At 41.5% G+C, this 15131-nt stretch overlaps 2 long non-coding RNA genes across 3 annotated transcripts in view; one reads left to right on the top strand and one right to left on the bottom strand.

The window, feature by feature from the left end:
* LOC121820637 (uncharacterized) overlaps positions 1 to 15131 on the top strand; it is a 65406-nt gene that overhangs the window by 23141 nt on the left and 27134 nt on the right. The window lies entirely within an intron of this gene.
* Positions 5336 to 6897, bottom strand: LOC132657432 (uncharacterized). The gene is made up of 2 exons (XR_009595612.1): positions 6050 to 6897; positions 5336 to 5787 (listed from the first exon to the last, which is right to left on the bottom strand). It is a non-coding gene; the product is annotated as an uncharacterized LOC132657432 (long non-coding RNA).

Raw genomic sequence — 15131 nt, 5'->3', positions numbered from 1 at the left:
GGACACTTATGGGTAAGAGTTGAGCATCTCTCCCTCAAGTGTTCAGAGGGCTGACACTAGCCATTCAGTTCCTAGTTACTCCAGGAAACTGCTCTCTGATTTGGATGCTAACTTGCTGTGGGAGGAGCAGCAGTCTTTCCGCGCCTCTTGGTGTGATGGAATAGAGGCCAGGGATGCTGGTCGACATCCAGGAATCTTGGTGCTCACTGTTCATCGCCAAGAGCAGTGCGCTGACCCCGGCCAGCACGCTCAGCACTGAAATCACCGGCTTTGAGAGCCAAGCCCTCAGAGAATTGAGTTTGGGATAGTTTCAAGGGTGGGAGATGCCAGGCCTGTCTCAGTTCTGCCTTGGAGCTAGTGTTTTTAATCCAAATGTGAAAAACTCTGTCCCTCCACCTCTCTCGCACTCCCACACCTCCTCCTTCCCCTCTTTTCCAAAAGTCCTTCCAGCTGCTATTTTCGATTCCGGCCTCAAGGCAAATGCTTCACTGTAGCAGAGTTACTGTAAAATTCCTTCCCGTGCTCCCACAGATAATGGGACAATTCCCTGGAGGACCTCAGAAACCTACCACTTCAGAAATGGCACAAAGGCAATCCCAAAAGGCAGATCTAAGGAAACAGAGCTCTCATAAAAGGTTATCATCAGAGGGACAGGGTCAAACAATATGATTGTTTTTCATGGCACTGGCTGAATCTAGGCACATTTTCTTTCTCTTTTGAGTACCATCTGTTTCAAAGCACCAGAGACAACTGAGGGGCAGAAAGCAGTGTTATGAAGTTTGCCTAATGGGCCCGTAAACATACAAACCTGGGATATAAAAAGAACGCCAGTGGGCAGTGTATAAACAAGGAGAAAAACCTTATCTAAAAACAACTTGAAAAACTGCAGAGGAAGCAGCATCCTTGAAAAACAATGAGTCATAAATCTTTTTTTTTTTTTTTAACTCTGATGGACAGAGAATACATAAAAAGGGGCTGCAACGAATACTGATAATAGGTGTTTTCCAATTCACTGCCATTTCAGCATGTCTGGGGAAGGCGGGAGGATCGTCTATGTCAAGTTTAAGAAATAACACTGTCTGAATCATCATGAAAAGGAATCCCTCCAATTAAACACTTCTGGAAATCTGTGTGTTGTCTTGAAGCAGTGCTGCCTGGTTGCTAATTGGTTTCTCCCGTCATGCTTCAGCTTTTGAAATATACATTTCAGTTCAAATTCATTCCTTCAGTACTAAGGCAAGTTCAGATGGTCACCTTTATTGAATCTGCTTTAAATTGTAAAAACAGGTTGTTGACTGTCAGAGACAGAGATAAACGTCCTTCCTAAGCAAGTCAGAATGTAATTTACAAAAAGTGATGATAGTCAAGTGTTTCCTGCGGGACTCTCCCAGGAGATAGGCAAGTAGAAAGGTGAAGGTTTATGAGGACAAATGTATAGGTGTGGGGTAGATTTGGCCTCAGTTTCTAATCCCTTCCTCTATTTATGTCCCTTTCCAGGGCATTTTGTAGATCCTCCCCAAGAGGGAAGGAATAGATTTTCCTACCCTTTGACTCTGAGTTTGGCCATCTGATTTACTTGGGCCAAAGGAACATTCATATGGATGGTATAAATGGAGGCTTAAAGAAGGACTTGCTCCATTGAACATCTTATTTTTCCACCTCTGCCACTGCCAAGAGAAGAATGTGCCCAGGCTGACTGGCTGGTTCCCGGAGAAGAGGGAAAGACGCATGGGCAGAGTTGCCCTGCTAAGCTCAGTCTGCAAGAAAGCCTCAGCTGACTGCCCATGAATGAGCAAGCTCAGTCCAGATCAGCCAACCCCAGCCAATCTCTAGATGCATGAACTGTAATAATAAAGGATTGTTATTATTATGGTGGATTACTATTGTTATGCAATAGCAACTAATCCATAGAGGTGTTAGGGTTCATATTGACTCAGGTAGCTCTACAACCTCAGAATAGCCCTAATATCATAAGGGTTAATAACCAAATGAGTCAACAGAGACAGTAGTGGCTATTTGCATAATGGGTCCACCGTTTCTATCCAAAACCACAGAACGCCTTCCTTAGTCTCAAGAAAATTCCTGAAACTTTACCTGAAACTTCCATCTTGGCTTGGGTTCCTCCACAAGTTGACATTGAGATAAGGACTCAAGTGCAAGTAGTTTAAGTGCTGTAAGTGTGGGAGTGGATGATATAAGGGAGGGAGCAGATATTAGACAATAAAAGATGTGTTGCCAAACCAGCTAGGCCTTCCCGCATGGCTCGAGTGGTAAAGAATCTGCCTGCCAGTGCAGGAGACGCAGGAGACGTGGATTCGATCCCTGGGTCGGGAAGATCCCTTGGAGGAGGAGATGGTAACAAACTACAATATTGTTGTCTGAAAAATCCCATGGACAGAGGAGCCTGGTGGGCTACAGCCCAAGGGGTCACAAAGAATTGGACATGACTGGGCATGCATGCACACTTGCATGTCAGCTACTATGAACAACTGGAGCTCAATCCCACTGGGTGAGCTGAGAGCCGGTGTTGAACATTCCTCAGAGGAATCCCATCCAAGGGACAGGGAACTGGGGTATTTCTTCACCTCTGGACAGTCACTCTGTCTGAAGGCTGCCACAGGAGTATAATATCTGGGTACTTCCAGCCACACTAGCAGTGGCCAGAAAAACTCTCAGACAAGGAAATGCAAAAGCTGGTGATCAGAAGTCTAATCGTCTTGTACCAGAAGTGATAAGGCAAGGGGATAGGGGTGGGGTACTGATAAGTCTGTTACTACTATTGTTACTACTGTCTGCCTCAATTTGGGGAGCATGAAATTATGGTAGGCTGAGTGCTATGTGGGTCAAGAATGTGCAGATCAGATGGGAGTAGTAGGACTCGACGTGCTTACCCATGCTAGTCTTTTTTTAAAAAATATACTTATGCACATTTTCCTGTGACTTTTCCAGTCATTTTTTTATCCCTCCTATCACTTTCTATTGTATCCATTCCTCTTGGGTGAAGACGGGTGGCAATACCCATGACTGGCTTTTTTTGTAAGCTGCCCAGAAGTCTCGACAGCCCCAGGTCTGTCTAGTCTTTGGAGCAAGGAGAGTGATGCTATGAAATTGGAAATGCAGGCCCTGCAATTTTACAACACCTACAGACAGTGTCAGATTTCCATTTGAAAAGCACAGCATCGAGTGTGATAAGGACAGTCACAGCTAACACAGTAGCTGTGGCGTTAAAAAGCCATGTGTATTGATCAGTGCTCCTCATGTTTTCATCCGTTCCAATACCAGCAGAAAAAGTTAAATCATGTCCCCTCAACCCTGCTGGTAGCCCAAAGTGGGTTTATTTGAATATAAAATGTTTTAAATTATGTAACACTGCATGTAGTGGACACGATGGCTTTGCTGCCAGCATCGTTTCCTGAGGGAAATCACTGTCCACCTACTGCGTCATTGCTGGGGGTGTATTGTTCATAATGGCTTTGATCCCTAGTCACAGGGCTGAGCTGCTGGCATGGACCAGGGAAGGGTACCAATTCTGTACCGATCATGGCACCCCACTGGCACAGCACATATCTCAAGCAAGAAACAATTGCAGTGTCTTCATAAGTGAAAGTGTTATTCGTTCAAATAGTGTCCAACTGTTTGTGACCCTGTGGACTGTAACCTGCTAGGCTCCTCTGTCCATGGGATTCTCCAGGCAAGAATACTGGAATGGGTAGCCATTCCTTTCTCTAGGGGATCTTCCCAACTCAGGGATCAAAGTGGGGTCTCCCGCATTGTGGGCAGATTCTTTACTGTCTGAGCCACCAAGGAAGCCCCATCTTTTCATAGGTGTATGGATATAAGGAAAAAGAAGGTCTTTTCCTTCTTGTGGTTGGCTAAGTAAGGTAAATAAAGATCTAAGTTGCCAACAGTCAGCTTAAGTGTAAGTTGGAGAAAGCCTCCATACAGAAGGGGGCAAGCAGAGCAGATAGATGGAGAGAGTTCTGACAACATCATTGGAACACCTGTATATCCAGCCATACCTGAAGTTGCATGGGCTTTCCAAATACTTCCAAAAAGTAGGTTTGCTTAAGCTAGTTCATTTGAGATGGAACAATTTCAACAACTGTTTAGTAAAATAGACATTCCAGAAAAAGTGCCTTGCTTATCCTGTGGCTTCATATTTACCCCTGCACATGGTCATGTATCCCCTAAGCATGTGTGAGGCCTTATCATCTTTATCTCAGTTCAGTTCAGTCGCTCAGTCGACTCCAACTAGTCTTCAAATCCGCATTGATTTGGAACACTTTTGCTTTAAATTTCCCCAGCCCCTCCCCAATCCGAGCTGCCTTTGAAGAGTTTAAGCTCTTTGCTGTGTCTTATCCCAGCTACCTATTCTTCCCACCACTCTCTTCAAAACTTACAGGTTTGCTCCCATGCCTTCTTTCTTTATATATATGTGTGTGTGTGTGTATATATCTATATATATAGCTATTTATTTATTTTTGGTTGTTGCTGCTGGGATTTTTCTCTAGTTGTGATACGAGAGCTTCTCATGCAGTGTCTTCTCTTGTTGCAGAGCTCAGGCTCAGTAGTTGTGGGCATGGGCTTAGTTGCTCCGTGGCATATGGAATCTTCCCAGACCCAGGATCCAACCTGTGTCTCCTGCATTGGCAGGCGGATATTTTACCACTGAGTCATCAGGGAAGCCCCTCCTATGCTGCTGCCTTCTTCTTTTTAAGGCTAATAAGTTAAAAAAAAATTTTTATTTGGCTGCTCCGGATCTTAGTTGTGGCACATGGAATCTTCATTGCCAAGTACAAGGTCTTCATTGAGGTATGTGGGATCTTTTTCAGTTGTGGCCATGTGGGCTCCTAGTTTCAGCCTTCAGGATCCAGCTCCCTGACCAAACCTGAGTTCCCTGCATTGGGAGGATGGAGTCTTAGCCACTGGGCCACCAAGCAAGTCCCCTTCTATTCCTTCTTGGATCCTCTTCTATCCAGTTAATATCATTCTTTGCAGATCTCTTTTCTGTGCCTCCCTACCCTTACTATCTTGACTATGGAAAATCTAACCTTTGGGAAAATCAAATCCATGGGATGTTAGGAGAGAAACTTGTGACCGATTTCTGGGGTCAGAGCAGAGAAGAATATAGCAGGGCAGCCTACCATCACCAGAGCAGACTGGGGATATCCCATGGTATGGAAGCGCCAAGTCTGGTTTTCAGGCACAGAAAGCAAAGGCAGGATCCCAGCCCCAAGACAATAACCACAAAGCATTCCTCTTTTATGAAGAAACTATGTACCTATCGCACTATACTTACGTGCTACAGAAGTGCACAAAAGAAGTAGACAGGCCCTACTTTCAAGGCAGTTTTAATTTAGCTGAAGGATAAAGTAAAAATCTAGACAATGATCACGAGGTAAAACATAACAGTGCATGGCAGAGCAGAACAAAGAGCGTCAGATGAGTAATCAGCAGATGCGGTGGAAGGGAATGGCTGAGTGAGGTAAATTCATGAAAGAGGGAGTCTTGGAGGAAATTAATCTTGAGCCAGGCCCTGAAGGAAGTAATTGACAAATGTAAACTCGCCAGCTGGCTATGGGGAAAGCAGCTCTGTCTGCAGGGGTTGTGTAACTCAAATCTGCTCTGACCTGTTTGTGAAGACGCAGGCCAACTCTGAAGCTATTCAGCCTGCATCTGTAAGGCTGCACAAAACCACTGTTTTGGTCAAAAGAATGCAGTAGTTTGGCGCTGGGTGCACCCCATAGATGATATCATGTCTGTAGATCAAAGTGGAACTAGTGTCACCTGCAAGGGGAAAAAAAGAGTTGGAAAATAGTTTCTAGTTAGGCCTGCCTTTTTTTTTTTTTTTCTGCCTCTGTTTCCAAGGTGAATTTTTAAGAGAAAGATTTTCCTCTTGATTACAGTTCTTGGTAAATAAATGTCATTTAAAAACTGTGATTCCTTGCAGTGAAGTGCAGAACTTATGGCCATATAAATTCTTGTTATGTTAAATGTGCTAACTGAAGCAGAAATCCTCTATAAAACACAAACAAATAAGCAAACCTACTTTTTGCCTCAGGAGCACAAAGCTAAAGAGAGAATCCAGGAGGTTGCTTGTTGTTCTCTCCTTGTGGAAGAGACCAGGTAAAACATGGTCGTTAGCTATAATAAAAACACATTTTTAAGTTTCTTATTCTGGCAAGATAAAAGCAAGTTGTAAAGAAACCACTTCTGTCAAGACTAGAAGCTTCGGCCTTATTGCCATTGTTAAAAACAATCCAAGAAATACTATTTAAGGCTAATTTTGCTGCCGTTTTAAGAAAACGTTTGAAACCATAAACAGCCTGTAATGAAAAAAGAAAAACAACACAATAATCCGAATTGGAAGGACGAATTCCTCTTTGCTGGCAAGTATCAAATTACAATGTCCCCTGTCCGTGGATAAGACAGAGAACTGTGTTCTTTGAGGCTGCCAACCTCTCACTTGACAACCACTACAAAAATTTAACAATAAATGAAACTGACAGCCTACTTTACCAAACTGAGAATACATCTGAACTCCTCCAGAAAGACAGCCAGACTTGAGTTCATTTCCCTGGAGGCTGAGTTACAACAACACCTAATGAAAACAATGATGGGCACATATTTATTTCCAAGGCATTGGTAGCCTGTGTCTGGTTCCAGTCTTACCGCAGCACCAAGATCAACTTTCACAGCTTTTCACTAAATGGATGGGATGTGAAATTACTCACATTGACAATCAGCGTTTGCAAGGGCTCCAGTAATTACGTAGCTGAGCACAGCAGGAAAGAGGCACTAACAAAAGCATATTGACAATTGGTTACCATCAGTTTCCTCAGGGGCTGGCCCTATCTGCAGTAAAAAAAGAAAAAAACAACGAGGTATTGGGTAAAGCCTATTCCTTCCATATCCAACAGGCAGAATGCAGTTAGCAGGTGACTTCTTCTCCAGCCATCTTTAGAAAGTCTGTGCACCCATATCTAAACATAGTCAGGATTTGTGGGCTGAGAAACCAAGGACCTCACTGTCTGTCTCATCATTTATGCCTACCCCACCCCTCTTCCATCTCACTCCACTACTCCCATCTTTTATTCTGCTCCGTTTGTGACGTGAGAGTCAAAGGAGCTATTTTACAATGGGCCATAGTGAACAGCTTCATTTTCATCTTTTTAAAATATATATATATATTTATGTACTTATTTATTTGGCTGCACTGGGTCTTAGTTGTTGTATGCAAGACCTTCCATCTTTGTTGCAGCATTTAGGATCTTCAGTTGCAACATGTGGGATCTAGTTCCTCGACCAGGGATGGAACCTGGGCCCCCTGCATTGGGATCTCAGAATCTTAGCCATTGGATCTCCAGGGAAGTCCCCCTTCATTTTCCTCTTTAAAGGCTTCCTATCTTCGGATTGGTTTTTATCTCAAATGTATCAGTCTATGTAGCAAGGACAAAGAATGAAGACAAAGGTAAAGTAAATTAGGACCCAGATAGAGAGCCTGTGGAGTGTGGATGTGAGAGAAGCTGCTCATTGTCTCCAGATCTCAAATTTGTCTTGCAGTCACCAAAAGATTTGTCTTGCAGTCCTGATCCAGGACTGAAGAAACATCCTGCTCAGGAAGGAGTCCACAAGGTCAACTTCCTCACTGTTACAAGAATGATTTATTTCCTCTAAAAGATTCCATCTAATTCAACCAAAAGCAAATTTAATTTTTTAAAAAGCCCTTTATGTGCTTGTATAAATACAACTTAAGTAGGAAGTTTCTATTAATATTTTGACAGTTTTGGGAATAAAGGTATAAGCGGGAAAACAATTCTCATGAAGTACATCAAAGACTGGATTAAAAATGCTAGAAGATCAGGTTCATCTTTTGGAAATTTTGGTTTCATTTGGGATCTAGGCTGTCGATCTGTCAATAGAAGGACTCATTTCTTTCATTCCTTTGCCTGTCCAAAGTTAAAATAATAATAGGAAAATATTCCTATCCATGTTTGGTATCAATTTTCTTTTTGCAGTCCCAGAAAACCAGATTGGAGCAGAAAACCAACAGTTTACTGAATGTCAGGCATTATGTTAGATACTTTATATATAGTATATATTTCATAAATGTGATCTAATTTAATTTTTACAACACTGAAGAATTATTAAACCCCAGGGTGTCTGGCTTCTAAGCTTGAGATCCTCCCTCTCTATTCCATTATGGCACATGGTTTGCCAATTTTCTGAGAAAGAGAATACAATAAAATTTACTTGACAGTAAAATCATAATGAAAATAACTTAATCTTCTACTGTGATCAAAAAGGCACTTTATCTCCAAGTTTTATTTTTCCAAACAGCAGCTATCAAGACTTAGTTTTATCTTATTACTTTTATATCCATCATAATAAAAAATAGAACAGGAATAGGTTAGGCTGAAAGTTTGTTCAGGTTTTTCCATAAGAGTGTACAAAAACTCAGATGAACTTTCTGGCCAACCCAGTATTTAAGAATATTGATTGTGTAGATTCCATATGGTATTTGGTATTATTTACTTCATTGTGTAGACCCATTATGGCCTGCTATCAGCATTTGGGCCCAAAGACTTTAGGCAAAATTATAGGTCTTAATCTCTCAAACAAACATCTTGTTTTCTCTTTAACTGTGACCTTAAATGATAGCAGACAACATAAACAGGTTCGAGAAGGGTTGAGAAAAATGTGTAGATCTCAGCTGCCTAATAGATTTAAAAGAATTAAGTAATTTGGGGGTACATCCATAATTTCTGAGAGCGTTATCATGGAAAACCACCATTCTTCCCCACTGAACGTCCCTTAGAGAATATTGAGAGAGTTTGCATTTTGAATGCCTTTCTCATCATCTTTCCCTCAAAACCCATTTTGCTTTTTAACTATCTAATCTGTTAATTTTATCACCATTTTTTAAGTCTCCCAGGATAAAAATCTTAGAATGGCATCTCCCCAAATGAGTTCTATGAAATACTAAGGCCTGTGATATACTCGTAAGGTTTTACCAAAAGAAGAATCTCTTTAGGGAATGCTAGATTAAAGAAAATTACCCAGATTCCACTTCCAGTGATGGCCCAGGAATGTGGCCAACACTATAAACAAGGGAATGGCAAGGGATGAACTTCCCATTTTTACAGCTGCTTGCCTTCATATAAAGCAGGCCCCTACTGAGAGCTGCCCCAAGCAGAGTGGCTAAAACTCAAATAGAAACTCAGTATTACTGAATTGAAGAACTAGAAGACACACTTTGGGTGACCACAGCAGCTAGAAAATGGAAGGAATTTCAGAAAAAGAACCAGAAAGGGGAAGGCCCACATTCTATGTATAAATTCTGCTCAAAGCTGTCAGATATTTGTACCGTGCATGTATGGTACAGACTCCAAGCAACCCTAAAAGAAGTATACTGAAATTTCAGTTGATTCCCTCCTCAGAAAATATAAGAGTTTGTAATCTGAGTTCAGCTACATTATCTTTCTACTAAACAAACAAACAAACAAACTGAAAACTTTTTAAAGGAAGATAATAGATTTCAGGATTTCTACAGTGTATTATTATCAATGTCCAGGATGTAAGCCAAAATTCGGCACACAAAGAAATGTGATTCCTACTCAAGAGAGAAGATAATCAACAGAGACCAACCCTCTAGATGACCCAGATAATGGGACTGCAGACAGTAATTTTAAAGTAGGCTTATATGGGGAAAGAAGCTAAAAAAAAAAAAGAGTAGATAAATGTTTATGTGTAACTGATTCACTTTGTTGTATATCTGGAAACATTAATAATACAACACTGTAAATCAATTATACTCCAAGGCTTCCTTGGTGGTCCAGTGGTTAAGAATCTGCCTTGCAGTGTGGGAGATGCTGGTTCCATCCCTGGTCTGGGAAGATCCCACAGGCCAGAGGGCAACTGTGTGCCACAACTAGCGAAGCCCGTACAACCTAGAGCCTGCGCTCCGCAACCAGAGCCACTGCGATGAGAAGCCTGGACACCACAGTTAGAGAGTAGCCCCTACTCGTGGCAACTGGAGAAAGCCTGCATGCAGCAGTGAAGACCCAGCACAGCTGCTGCTGCTGCTGCTAAGTCGCTTCAGTCGTGTCCGACTCTGTGCGACCCCAGAGACAGCAGCCCACCAGGCTCCCCCGTCCCTGGGATTTTCCAGGCAAGAGTACTGGAGTGGGGTGCCATTGCCTTCTCCAACCCAGCACAGCTAAACATAAAAAAACAAATAATCCATTAAAAACTATGCTCCAATAAATTAAATAAAAGTGTTAAGTAGCCATTATAATGAAGTTCAATGATTATAAGAGAAAATAAGCTCACAATGAATGAAAAGATAATGAAATCTCAACAGAAAAATAGAAATTCTACAACCAAAAAATATCTTAAAATGATACAGTCTGCTTCAGTGCAGAATTTTAAAATGTGCTCATGTGCATCATGAATGAGCAAAATGAACTATGGAATTGTTTCCCAAGTTTCATCACACAATACTAAGAACATCTAGAGAACACAGAGTAATACTACCTTAGGGATTCAAGTGAAGGCGTCTGTGATTAAGATGTAAACAAAAGCTTTGGGACTTTGGTTTGACTCTGGTACTGAAAATTCTGTAGGGCAGATATACTTCTGAGATATGAGACAGAGAACAACTTTGTATTAAGTACTTATTATGTGCCAGGCAGTATTATTTCATAAAATAATTTTATTATTCTTGATTTGATATAAAGTATTTTACTAATGAATTTGAGCAAACTCGGAGATAGTGGAAGACAGAGGAGCTTGGCATGCTGCATTCCATGGGGTCACAAAGAGTAGGACACGACTTAGCAACTGAACAACAACAACATTTTGCTAAAAAAATCCAAAAAACTATACATGGACATCACCAGATGGTCAACATTGAAATCAGATTGATTATATTCTTTGCAGCCAAAGATAGGGAAGTTCTATACAGTCAGCAAAAACAAGACCGGGGAGCTGACTGTGGCTCAGATCATGAACTCCTTATTGCCAAATTCAGACTTAAATTGAAGAAAGGGAAAACCCCTAGACCATTCAGGTATGGCCTAAATCAAATCACTTACGATTATGCAATGGAAGTGAGAAATAGATTCAAGGTATTAGATCTAATAAACAGAGTGCCTGAATAACTATGGATGGAGGTTCGTGACATTGTACAGGAGGCAGGGATCAAGACCATCCCCAAGGAAAAGAAATGCAAAACGGCAAAATGGTTGTCTGAGGAGGCCTTACAAATAGCTGTGAATAGAAGAGAAGCGAAAGGCAAAGGAAAAAAAGGAAAGAAATACCCATTTGAAAGCAGAGTTCCAAAGAATAGCAAGGAGAGATAAGAAAACCTTCCTCAGTGATCAGTGCAAAGAAATAGAGGAAAGCGATACAATGGGAAAGTCTAGAGATCTCTTCAAGAAAATTAGAGATACCAAGGGAACATTTCATGCAAAGATGGGCACAATAAAGGACAGAAATGGTATGGACCAACAGAAGCAGAAGATATTAAGAAGAGGTGGCAAGAATACACAGAAGAACTATACAAAAAAGATCTTCATGACCCAGATAATCACAATGGTGTGATCACTCACCTAGAGCCAGATATCCTGGAATGTGAAGTCGAGGGGGCCTTAGGAAGCATCACTACAAACAAAACTAGTAGAGGTGATGGAATCCCTGTTGAGCTATTTCAAATCCTGAAAGACGATGCTGTGAAAGTGCTGCACTCAATATGCCAGCAAATTTGGAAAACTCAGCAGTGGCCACAGGACTGGAAAGGTCAGTTTTAATTCCAATCCCAAAGAAAGGCAATGCCAAATGTTCAAACTACCGCACAATTGTACCCATCTCACATGCTAGCAAAGTGATGCTCAAAATTCTCCAAGCCAGGCTTCAACAGTATGTGAACCATGAACTTCCAGATGTTCAAGCTGGATTTAGAAAAGGCAGAGGAACCAGAGATCAAATTGCCAACATCTGTTGGATCATCAAAAAAGCAAGAGAGTCCAGAAATACATCTGCTTCTGCTTTATTGACTATGCCAAAGCCTCTGACCGTGTGGACCACAACAAACTGTGGAAAATTCTTAAAGAGATGGGAATATCAGACCACCTGACCTGCCTCTTGAGAAATCTGTATGCAGGTCAGGAAGCAACAGTTAGAACTGGACATGGAACAACAGACTGGTTCCAAATAGGGAAAGGAGTACGTCAAGGCTGTATATTGTCACTGTGCTTACTTAACTTATATGCAGAGCACATTATGAGAAATGCTGGGCTGGATGAAGCACAAGCTGGAATCAAGATTGCCGAGAGAAATATCAATAACCTCAGATATGCAGATAACACTTCCCTTATGGTAGAAAGCAAAGAAGAACTAAAGAGCCTCTTGATGAAAGTGAAAGAGGAGAGTGAAAAAGTTGGCTTAAAACTCAACATTCAGAAAACTAAGATCATGGATTTGGTCCCATCACTTCATGGCAAATAGATGGGAAAACAGTGGAAACAATGAGAGACGTTATTTTTTGGAGGCGGGGGTGGGGGGGGGTGTGCTCCAAAATCACTGCAGATGGTGACTGTAGCCATGAAATCAAAAGACACTTGCTCCTTGGAAGAAAAGCTATGAAAAACCTAGAGAGCATATTAAAAAGCAAAGGACTTTTGCCAATAAAAGGTCCATCTAGTCAAAGCTATGGTTTTCCCAGTAGTCATGTATCGATGTGAGAGTTGGACTATAAAGAACGCTGAGCACTGAAGAACTGATGCTTTTGAACTGTGCTGTGGGAGAAGACTCTTGAGAGTCCCTTGGACTAAAAGGAGGTCCAACCAGTCCATCATAAAGGAAATCAGTCCTGAATATTCATTGGAATGGAGAAGGCGATGGCACCCTACTCCAGTACTCTTGCTTGGAAAATCCCATGGACAGAGGAGCCTGGTAGGCTGCAGTTCATGGGGTTCACGAAGAGTCAGACACGACTGAGCGACTTCTTTCACTTTGCACTTTCATGCAGTGGAGAAGGAAATGGCAGCCCACTCCAGTGTTCTTGCCTGGAGAATCCCAGGGACCGGGGAGCCTGGTGGGCTGCCATCTATAGGGTCGCACAGAGTTGGACACAACTGAAGTGACTTAGCAGCAGCAGCAGCAGCATCATTCATTGAAAGGACTGATGCTGGAGCTGAAACTCCAATACTCTGGCCACCTGATGGGAAGAAGTGACCCATTTGAAAAGACCCTGATGCTGGGAAAGATGGAAGGCTGAGGAGAAGGGGACAACAGAGGATGAGATGGCTGGACGGCATCACTGACTCAATGGACATGAGTTTGAGTAAACTCTGGGAGTTGGTGATGGACAGGGAGGCCTGGTGTGCTGCCCTCCATGGGGTTGCAAAGAGTTGGACACGACTGAGCAAGTGAACTGAAGAAAAACTTCAAGATCATCAATTAGTATGTATAGACCAGCATTCAAATTCAGTTCAAAAAAAAAAAAATCTTTGGACTTCCCTGGTGGTCCAGTGGTTCAGACTCTGCTTCCAATGCAGGGGCCACAAGTTTCATCCTGGGTCAGGAACTAAGGTCTCACACACCATGTAGCGAAAAAAAAAAAAAGAAACAACCCACCACCACCAAAAGCTCAATTCTCCCTGAATTCAAAGTCCACACTCTTCATTCTATTCCCTTGATACCCAAAATATGATATATGAACCAGCAGAAGGAGAATTATCTGGGAGCTTGTTAGAAGTGCAGAATCACCCAGTCCTGTTGAAGATCTACTAAATCAGAACCAATTTGCATTTAACAAGGTGTTTGGAAAACTTGTATGCATGTTAAAGCATACAAATGCTTTGAGAAGCATTGGTCTAAACAGTGGTTCTCAAAGTGTAATCTCTGGACCAGCAGCATTAGCATCACCTGAGGACTTGTTAGAAATGCAAGTTCTTGGACCCAATTCTAGAACCACTAAATCAGAACATCTGTTTTTTAACAAGCTCTTCAGATGATTTGGTGCACACTAAAGTTAGAGAGCAGGCGGTTATACTATGCTGCCTTACATTAAATTACTGAAATCACTGAGCCTAGCTAGATGGGCGAATGAGTAAAAGGCAAAAGTGAGAGAAACTTGGATTCTGGCAAAAATAAATGAAGACCTAGTAGGATAAAGTTTCCAGTTATAACCTAAATGAAGAAAAGCATACAATATTACTGGAAGACATATAAAGATATTAAATCTAGATATGAAGGAAATATAAATGCCTTACAAATTAATATGCTCATTGAATATAATTAGAATTGCTATCCTAGTAAGAAGGAGCTTAATAAAGCATAAGAATTTATAACTAGATCAATAAAATAGATTATATGACTCCTAATGTAGTGATTTTCAGAAACATAACCCCTGCTATATATTACATCCTCAGTATTAATTAATTTTATAACTGGAAGTTTACACCTTTTGGCCTCCTTCACCCATTCCACCCATACCCACCTTCTACATCTGGCAACCACCAATTTCTTCTTTATATCTATGAGTTGACTTTTGTTTTAAATTCCCAGTATAAGTGAGATCATATAGTACTTGTCTTTCTCTGTCTGACTTATTTAATTGAGCCTAATGCCCTCAAGGTCCATCCATGTTGTTGCAAATGATAATATTTTCTTCTTTTTATAGCCAAGTAATATTCCACCACACACACACACACACACACACACACACACACACACACACACAGATATTTGTGCTCAGTTGCTTCAGTCATGTCCAACTCTTTGCGACCCTGTCCACTGTAGCCCGCCAGGCTTTTTGGTCCATGGGATTCTCCAAGCAAGAATACTGGAGTGGGTTGCCATGCCCTCCTCCTGTAACATCTTCTTTATCCATTCATCCATCAATGGACACTTATGATGCTTCCATATCTTGACTACTGTAAATAATGTTGCAGTGAATATGGTGGAGGAGGGTGCATGTATCCTTTCAAGCTAGTGATTTCATTTTCTTTGGATAAATACTGAGAAGTGAAATTTCTGGATCATAAATATTTTCTATGTTTCATTTTGTGAGGAACCTCTATACCCTTTTCCATAGGGGCTAAACCAATTTATATTTCCACCAACAG

The sequence above is a fragment of the Ovis aries genome, chromosome 11 (assembly GCF_016772045.2).
Source record: "Ovis aries strain OAR_USU_Benz2616 breed Rambouillet chromosome 11, ARS-UI_Ramb_v3.0, whole genome shotgun sequence".
NCBI lineage: Eukaryota > Metazoa > Chordata > Mammalia > Artiodactyla > Bovidae > Ovis > Ovis aries.
The sequence above is the reverse complement of the archived record's forward strand: the minus strand, read 5'-3'. Positions and strand labels throughout refer to the sequence as shown.